The sequence below is a fragment of the Pseudorca crassidens genome, chromosome 15, assembly GCF_039906515.1.
Source record: "Pseudorca crassidens isolate mPseCra1 chromosome 15, mPseCra1.hap1, whole genome shotgun sequence".
In the NCBI taxonomy this organism is placed as follows: Eukaryota; Metazoa; Chordata; class Mammalia; order Artiodactyla; family Delphinidae; genus Pseudorca; species Pseudorca crassidens.
This window is the reverse complement of record NC_090310.1, coordinates 18,666,391-18,675,446: the sequence shown is the minus strand read 5'-3', so window position 1 is coordinate 18,675,446 and position 9,056 is coordinate 18,666,391.

Below are 9,056 nucleotides of genomic sequence, written 5' to 3'. Positions count from 1 at the left end.
AATGAAGACAGCCTAAGAGACCTCTGGGACAACATTAAACACAACAACATTTGCATTATAGGGGTCCCAGAAGGAGAAAAGAGAGAGAAAGGACCTGAGAAAATATTTGAAGAGATTATAGTCGAAAACTTCCCTAACATGGGAAAGGAAATAGCCACCCAAGTCCAGGAAGCACAGAGAGTCCCATACAGGATAAATCCAAGGAGAAACACGCCAAGACATATAGTAATCAAACTGGCAAAAATTAAAGACAAAGAAAAATTACTGAAAGCAGCAAGGGAAAAACGACAAATAATATACAAGGGAACTCCCATAAGGTTAACAGCTGATTTCTCAGCAGAAACTCTACAAGCCAGAAAGGATTGGCATGATATTCTTAAAGTGATGAAAGGGAAGAACCTACAACCAAGATTACTCTACCCAGCAAGGATCTCATTCAGATTCGATGGAGAAATCAAAAGCTTTACAGACAAGCAAAAGCTAAGAGAATTCAGCACCACCAAACCAGCTCTACAACAAATGCTAAAGGAACTTCTCTAAGTGGGAAACACAAGAGAAGAAAAGGACCTACAAAAACAAACCCCAAACTGTTAAGAAAATGGTCATAGGAAAATACATATCGATAATTACCTTAAATGTAAATGGATTAAGTGCTCCAACCAAAAGACACAGGCTTTCTGAATGGATACAAAAAAAAGACCCATATATATGCTGCTTACAAGAGACCTACTCCAGACCTAGGGACACATTCAGACTAAAGTGAAGGGATGGAAAAAGATATTCCATGCAAATGGAAATCAGAAGAAAGCTGGAGTAGCAATACTCATATCAGATAAAATAGACTATAAAATAAAGAATGTTATAAGAGACAAGGAAGGGCACTACATAATGATCAAGGGATCAATCCAAGAAGAAGATTAACAATTATAAATATATATGCACCCAACATAGGAGTACCTCAATACAGAAGGCAACTGCTAACAGCTATAAAAGAGGAAATCGACAGTGACACAACAATAGTGGGGGACTTTAACACCTCACTTACACCAATGGACAGATCATCCAAACAGAAAATTAATAAGGAAACACAAGCTTTAAATAACACAATAGACCAGATAGATTTAATTGATATTTATAGGACATTCCATCCAAAACCAGCAGATTACACTTTCTTCTCAGGTGTGCACAGAACATTCTCCAGGATAGATCACATCTTGGGTCACAAATCAAGCCTTAGTAAATTTAAGAAAATTGAAATCATATCAAGCATCTTTTCTGACCACAACGCTATGAGATTAGACATCAATTACAGGGAAAAAAACCATAAAAAAACACAAACACGTGTAAGCTAAACAATACGTTACTAAATAACCAAGCAATCACTGAAGAAATCAAAGAGGAAATAAAAAAATACCTAGAGAAAAGTGACAATGAAAACACAACGATCCAAAACATATGGGATGCAGCAAAAGCAGTTCTAAGAGGGAAGTTTATAGCTATACAAGCCTAACTCAAGAAACAAGAAAAATCTCAAATAAAAAATCTAACGTTACACCTAAAAGAACTAGAGAAAGAAGAACAAGCAAAACCCAAAGTTATCAGAAGGAAAGAAGTCATAAAGATCAGAGCAGAAATAAATGAAATAAAAACAAAGAAAACAATAGCAAAGATCAATAAAACTAAAAGCTGGTTCTTTGAGAAGATAAACAAACTTGATAAACCGTTAGCCAGACTCATCAAGAAGAAGAGGGAGAGGACTCAAATCAATAAAATTAGAAATGAAAAAGGAGAAGTTACAGCAGACACCACAGAAACACAAAGCATCCTAACAGACTACTACAAGTAACTCTATGCCAATAAAATGGACAACCTGGAAGAAACGGACAAATTCTTAGAAAGGTATAACCTCCCAAGACTGAACCAGGAAGAAGTAGAAAATATGAACAGACCAATCACAAGTAATGAAATTGAAACTGTGATTAAAAATCTTCCAACAAACAAAAGTCCAGGACCAGATGGCTTCACAGGTAAATTCTATCAAACATTTAGAGAAGAGCTAACACCCATCCTTCTCAAACTCTTCCAAAACATTGCAGAGGAAGGAACACTCCCAAACTCATTCTATGAGGCCACTATCACCCTGATACCAAAGCCAGACAAAGGTACTACAAAAAAGGAAAATTACAGACCAATATCACTGATGACTATAGGTGCAAAAATCCTCTACAAAATACTAGCAAACAGAATCCAACAATACATTAAAAGGATCATACACCATGATCAAGTGAGATTTATCCCAGGGATGCAAGGATTCTTCAGTATATGCAAATCAATCAATGTGATACACCATATTAACAAACTGAAGAATAAAAACCATATGATCATCTCAATAGACGCAGAAAAAGCTTTTGACAAAATTCAACACCCATTTATGATAAAAACTCTCCAGAAAGTGGGAGGGAACCTAACTCAACATAATAAAGGCCATATATGACAAACCCACAGCAAACATCATTCTCAATGGTGAAAACCTGAAAGCATTTCCTCTAAGATCAGGAACAAGACAAGGATGTCCACTCTCACCACTATTATTCAACATAGTTTTGGAAGTCCTAGCCACAGCAATCAGAGAAGAAAAAGAAATAAAAGGAATACAAACTGGAAAAGAAGAAGTAAAACTGTCACTGTTTGCAGATGACATGATACTATACATAGAGAATCTGAAAGATGCCACCAGAAAACTACTAGAGCTAATCAATGAATTTGGTAAAGTTGCAGGATACAAAAATAATGCACAAAAATCTCTTGCATTCCTATACACTAATGATGAAAAATCTGAAAGAGAAATTAAGGAAACACTTCCATTTACCATTGCAACAAAAAGAATAAAATACCTAGGAATAAACCTACCTAGGGAGACAAAAGACCTGCATGCAGAAAACTATAAGACACTGATGAAAGAAATTAAAGATGATACCAACAGATGGAGAGATATACCATGTTCTTGGATTGGAAGAATCAATATTGTGAAAATGACTATACTACCCAAAGCAATCTACAGATTCAATGCAATCCCTATCAAATTACCAATGACATTTTTTATGGAACTAGAACAAAAAAATCTTAAAATTTGTATGGAGACACAAAAGACCCCGAATAGCTGAAGCAGTGTTGAGGGAAAAAAGTGGAGCTGGAGGAATCAGAATCCTTGACTTCAGACTATATTACAAAGCTACAGTAATCAAGACAATATGGTCCTGGCACAAAAACAGAAACATAGATCAATGTAACAAGATAGAAAGCCCAGAGATAAACCCACGCACCTATGGTCAACTAATCTATGACAGAGGAGGCAAGGATATACAATGGAGAAAAGACAGTCTCTTCAATAAGTGGTGCTGGGAAAACTGGACAGCTACATGTAAAAGAATGAAATTAGAACATTCCATGACACCATACACAAAAATAAACTCAAAATGGATTAGAGACCCAAATGTAAGGCTAGACACTATAAAACTCTTGGAGGAAAACTTAGGAAGAACACTCTTTGACATAAATCACAGTAAAATCTTTTTTGACCCACCTCCTAGAGTAATGGAAATTAAAAAAATAAACAAATGGGTCCTAATGAAACTTAAAAGATATTGTAAAGCAAAGGAAACTGCAAACAAGACGAAAAAATAGCCCTTAGAATGGGAGAAAATATTTGCAAACAAATCAACGGACAAAGGATTAATCTCCAAAATATATAAACAGCTCATGCAGCTCAATGTTAAAAAAACAAACAACCCAATCCAAAAATGGGCAGAAGACCTAAATAGACATTTCTCCAAAGAAGACATACAGATGGCCAAGAAGCACATGAAAAGCTGCTCAACATCACTAATTATTAGAGAAATGCAAATCAAACCTACAATGAGGTATCACCTCACACCAGTTAGAATGGGCATCATCAGAAAATCTACCAACAACAAATGCTGGAGAGGGTGTGGAGACAAGGGAACCCTCTTGCACTGTTGGTGGTAATGTAAATTGATACAGCCACTATGGAGAACAGTATGGAGGTTCCTTAAGAAACTAAAAATAGAATTACCATATGACCCAGCAATCCCACTACTGGGCATATTCCCAGAAAAAAACATACTTCAAAAAGACACATGCACCCCAATAATCATTGCAGCACTATTTACAATAGCCAGGTCATGGAAGCAACCTAAATGCCCATCGACAGATGAATGGATAAAGAAGTTGTGGTACATGTATACAATGGAATATTACTCAGCCATAAGAATGAATGAAATTGGGTCATTTGTAGAGACGTGGATGGACCTAGAGACTGTCATACAGAGTGAAATAACTCAGAAAGAGAAAAACAAATATTGTATATTAACGCATATATGTGGAACCTAGAAACATGGTACAGATGAACCGGTTTGCAGGACAGAAATTGAAACACAGATGTAGAGAACAAATGTATGGACACCAATGTGGGGAAAGCGGTGGCGGTGGGGTGGTGGTGGTGGGATGAATTGGGCGACTGGGATTGACATGTATACACTGATGTGTATAAAATTGATGACTAATAAGAACCTGCAGTATAAAAAAAAACGCAAGTAAAACTGATATGCTAAGGAAAAAAAAGTCTCCTAAATCTTGTGAGAAAATGAATTTGATAAATAGCATTATTTATAGTATAATCCAATTTTTATTTATATATTTAAAAAGAAAGACCAGTGGCAATCAAACTGTTAACAATAGTTACTTAGGGCAAGTCTGCACTTTGGGATAGATTAGGTTCTGAAAGGATATTTGTCAGACCATATGTTTTCAACTCCAAAGCAACTAAGACAGATTTAAACGTGTGATCTCCACTGCATTTCTGCCTGACAGGAACGTGAATCAACTTCTTTGAAGCTTGAAAAGCAGGCATATTCTTCTCCCTCTTACACATATGTTTTCTAGCAGATTTATTTTCCCCAAATAGATAAATTTTGTCTTCCTTGGAAATCTGTTAAGGCAGGTATTTGTCTCTTCCTGCTTAATCTTTGCAGGAATCATACATCATTCTTCAGCAGTTTGAAGTCCACGTGTGCTAGTTTGCCACTCACATTGATGGTGTCTTGATTCAGATACGCTTTCAACCCTGGTGGGAATGATCCATGAGACAAAAGAGTCAGGAGTAGCCTGTTAAGACCTACTTAGTCCTTCAATTCCCCATATCAAGTCTTGTCAACAGTGAACACTAGGCGGATGGACGTCTGACTTCTTTCTCTCACTCAGTCAAATAGTTTTTCTCACTTCTTGATGAATATAGTGGATTTCATAGCCACAATCCTCTTTTTATCTCGCGCAATTCATTCTTACCTCAAAATCACTCACACTCTCAAATAATTCATGCCATGCACATATGACACCTTCTTCCTTCTCTTGCCTTTTATCTCCAGAAATCTCTCTTTTTTTCTTTTTTAATCATGTGCCCTTTCTTAGCAATTTTTTCAATATCCTTGCTGCTGCTCTTCTATTTCTCAGATATGATGGTTTCCATAATATTTGTAAAATATCTAAACACCAAGCATAAGCATGGGAAATACAGTGTAGACCGAATGGCAGCTTGAAGATCAGGGTTAGCAGCATCACATCATCCATCATTGGTGGACTCAATGCATTTCAACTTTGAAAAGTAGCTTTCGTGATATCTATGAGAATTCACAAATTCAATATTTGTTAATAGAGGGGCTTCCAATTACATCTGTATTCTCGGATTTATTTTTTGCTAAATTCTCTACCATGTATTCATATTTTATTTTGTAATTATCAAACCAGAAAACAACAGAAAAGAAAGATACCTTATAATTGTGTCATCTACTGGGGGGCTGAATGCATTGCATTTCTGTACATTTTTATCCTCTCATGAAAAATGTTTTTTTTTTGTTTGCTTGTTTGGATCTAATTATAGTTTGAGAATCCTTTGTGTCCAGAGAAACCACTGATTCTAGTCTTTTATGTAAAAGCGGGCTGCTTAATTGGGGGCCCTGCCAGGTTCTGGCTCCAGTTAGAAGCTCACACCCTGTGGAAATGTGGAGCAATATATTCCAGAAAATCAAAAGTCAAATCAAAACACCTCCCAACTATAGGGAATGTGAAAGGACTGGAATGAATAATTGAAGTTTAACATTGCATGCACTGAGAATCCATGATTATATAAATATAGATGGAAAACACATGTAAATATAAAGGAAGATATACAGTTAAAATATTGATTCAACAATGATGAGTCCAAAATTCCAAAGTTTATACCAGAAATTAAGTGGCAGCAAGGTTGAGAGGAGCTGAGAGTAAAAGCTGGATGAGTTATTTTGTACAGGAGGTGTGATGGTTAATCTTATCTTCCAACTTGATTGGCTGCAAGGTGCCCAGATATTTGTTCAGATATTACTCTGGGTGTGTCCCTAAGGGTGTTTCTGGATGAGATTAACATTTGAATCAGTAGAACGAATAAAGCAGTTTGCCCTCCCTAATGTGGGCCTTATCCAATCAGTTGAAGGCCTGAATAAAGCAAAAAGGTCCCTTCAGTAAGGGGGAATTTTTCCTGCCTTTGGACTTGAACTGAGACACTGGCTCTCCTGGGTCTCAGGCCTTCATAGCTGGACTAGAGCTGTACCGTCAACTGTCCTGCAGATCCCTGATCTGCCCTGCAGACCTTGGGATTTCTCTGTCTCCATAATCTAGTGAGCTGATTCCTTATAATAAATCTCTCTTCTCTCTCTCTCTCTCTCTCTCTCTCTCTATATATATATATATATATACATATTCTCCATTGGATTAAGTAGAGTTTTGCCAAAAGAAAAGACTATCACTCTTTGGAACATTCCTGATTCCAGCCCAGGGTAGGGCCACAGGATATAAACAAGGACAGTGAGCTTGGTCCTTTGTGGGGAAGCTCAGTGCCAGGTGTGCCCAAGACCCCTCTTGTCACCTTCCAGGAAGAAAGTGTCCCCCAGCAATGGTGCCAAAGGAAGGGCTTGGTCTAGGGAGGCTCTTTGGGCCTACCCCCACCTCTTCTACCCCACAGTCCTCTCTCCTCTTTCCCCAGCCTGGGGCTCCAGGATTCAGTTCTCACATGGTGTCCTCAGCATCCCAGCCATCTAGGCCACAGCCCTGGCCCCGAGTTCATGGACACGGGCATGACTGCTCAAAGAGATGACTACCCATAGCAGCCAGGGTTGGCCAGCCCACCAACAGGGCCACCCAAGAGACATCCCATACCCTGTTGAACACATGAGTGCCAAACTCAGAGACAACATTCAAACTAAACCTATATGTTGGCTTCCAGATTTGGTTCTCCTGTATATATATGGAGAGAGAGAGAGAGAGAGAGAGATACATACATACATACACACATACACAGACATATAGATAAGCCTGGAGCATCTTGAAGTGGCCAGAAAGAAGTCAGGAAGTATCAAACAACAACAACAAAAACAAAAAATGAGAACAAGTGGAAAGGATACAGGAGCCAACATGAAAGAACTCCCAATGACTAAAGTTGGAACATTTTCAACAACAAAATAAATTTATATAGGATTATAGTGATTGTATAGATCAAAGAATAAAATAAATATCTGTGAGTCCATACTGATGTAAGTAAGCAATTGAATAGACAAAAAAATGGAAGGGACGAATCTTCCTTAGATGAAAATTCCAATTAATAAATGTAAAAAATGAGAGAAATAGAAAATCACCATTAGACCACCACAATAATAATTGCTGCAGGTAAGAGCCACTGCTGAATGCTAAAACTAGTGGATGGAACTTTAAAGAGAAACAAGATATTTGCATAACCTCAAATATCTCACCCCCAATACTTATTAATTATCGTACTGGTTTTAACATATGTTTGCATAATCTTTGATAGTCTTCCCTCCAGGAAGTGAAACTTAATTGCTCTCCTTTTGAGTATGGCCTGAACTTAGTCACTCACTTCTAAAACATAGAGTCTAGAAAGAGAAAGAAAATAATTTTATAGTGGAGAAACCTGGCAGACACCACGTTAATCTTGTTTTAAGGCTGATATCACCAAGAAGTCATGTCGATGTCCTGTATCCTTGATAGGATGTGATGAGGAGAGCGCTTCCGTTGTGGTCGTCTTCCTCCAAAACCATAACCCCAATCATGAGAAAAACATTAGACAAATCCCAAACTGAGCAGTTCTACACAATACCTGTCCAGTGCTCTTCAAAAGTCTTGAGGTTGTGAAAGACATGGGAAGATTGAGAAACTCCCACAGTGTTGGTTCACAGCCTTGGGAGTTCCCGGGGGGTGAAATCTGAAACTAGCCCCATACACCGAGGGCAAGGAGAGACCAGAGAAAGAGGCAGCCACTCCAGCTTGGTAGGTGGCAGGTTCAATAAGCAAGGGAACTTACAAGGCTTGTTGTGAGTGGCCACAGTATGAGTAGATCTCCACACCTGCCCTCCAGAATCCTCCAAGTTTATACAGAGACCTTAATGGGGCTTAATCATGTTTACTGTCCAGATGGTCTCAACAACACCTTACCCTCTCAAGCCTGCGTCCTTGAAAACGGCTCCAACTGTGGAAACAGTGAGCAGAACGTACATTCCAAGGACAGGGATGGGGGTGAGGGGCCTCCAGTTGCCAGGGTCCAGCTCCAGCCTCAACCAGCAGTCACATCCTCTCAGTGACGTCCTCCAACACACAGACCGGAAGAGACGAAGAAGACATGACAATAAAATACAACACAATTGGCTACTGGAACAGGAAAAGAATATTAGTGGAAAAATAGTGAAATGCAAATAAAATATGTGGTTTAGTTGGTAGTGCTCTAGCAAGGTTAGTTTCTTCGTTTTGACACATGTACCATGCTTTATGTAAGTTGTTAGCATTAGGGGAAGCTGCATGAAGTGTATAAAGGAACTCTCTGTGCTATCTTGACACGCATCTGTAATTCTAAAATTATTACAAAATAAAAACATTTTTAAAAACCCAGTGAGTTCATTGTAAATGAGTTCACTGACATGAATAACAATGAGCAATCA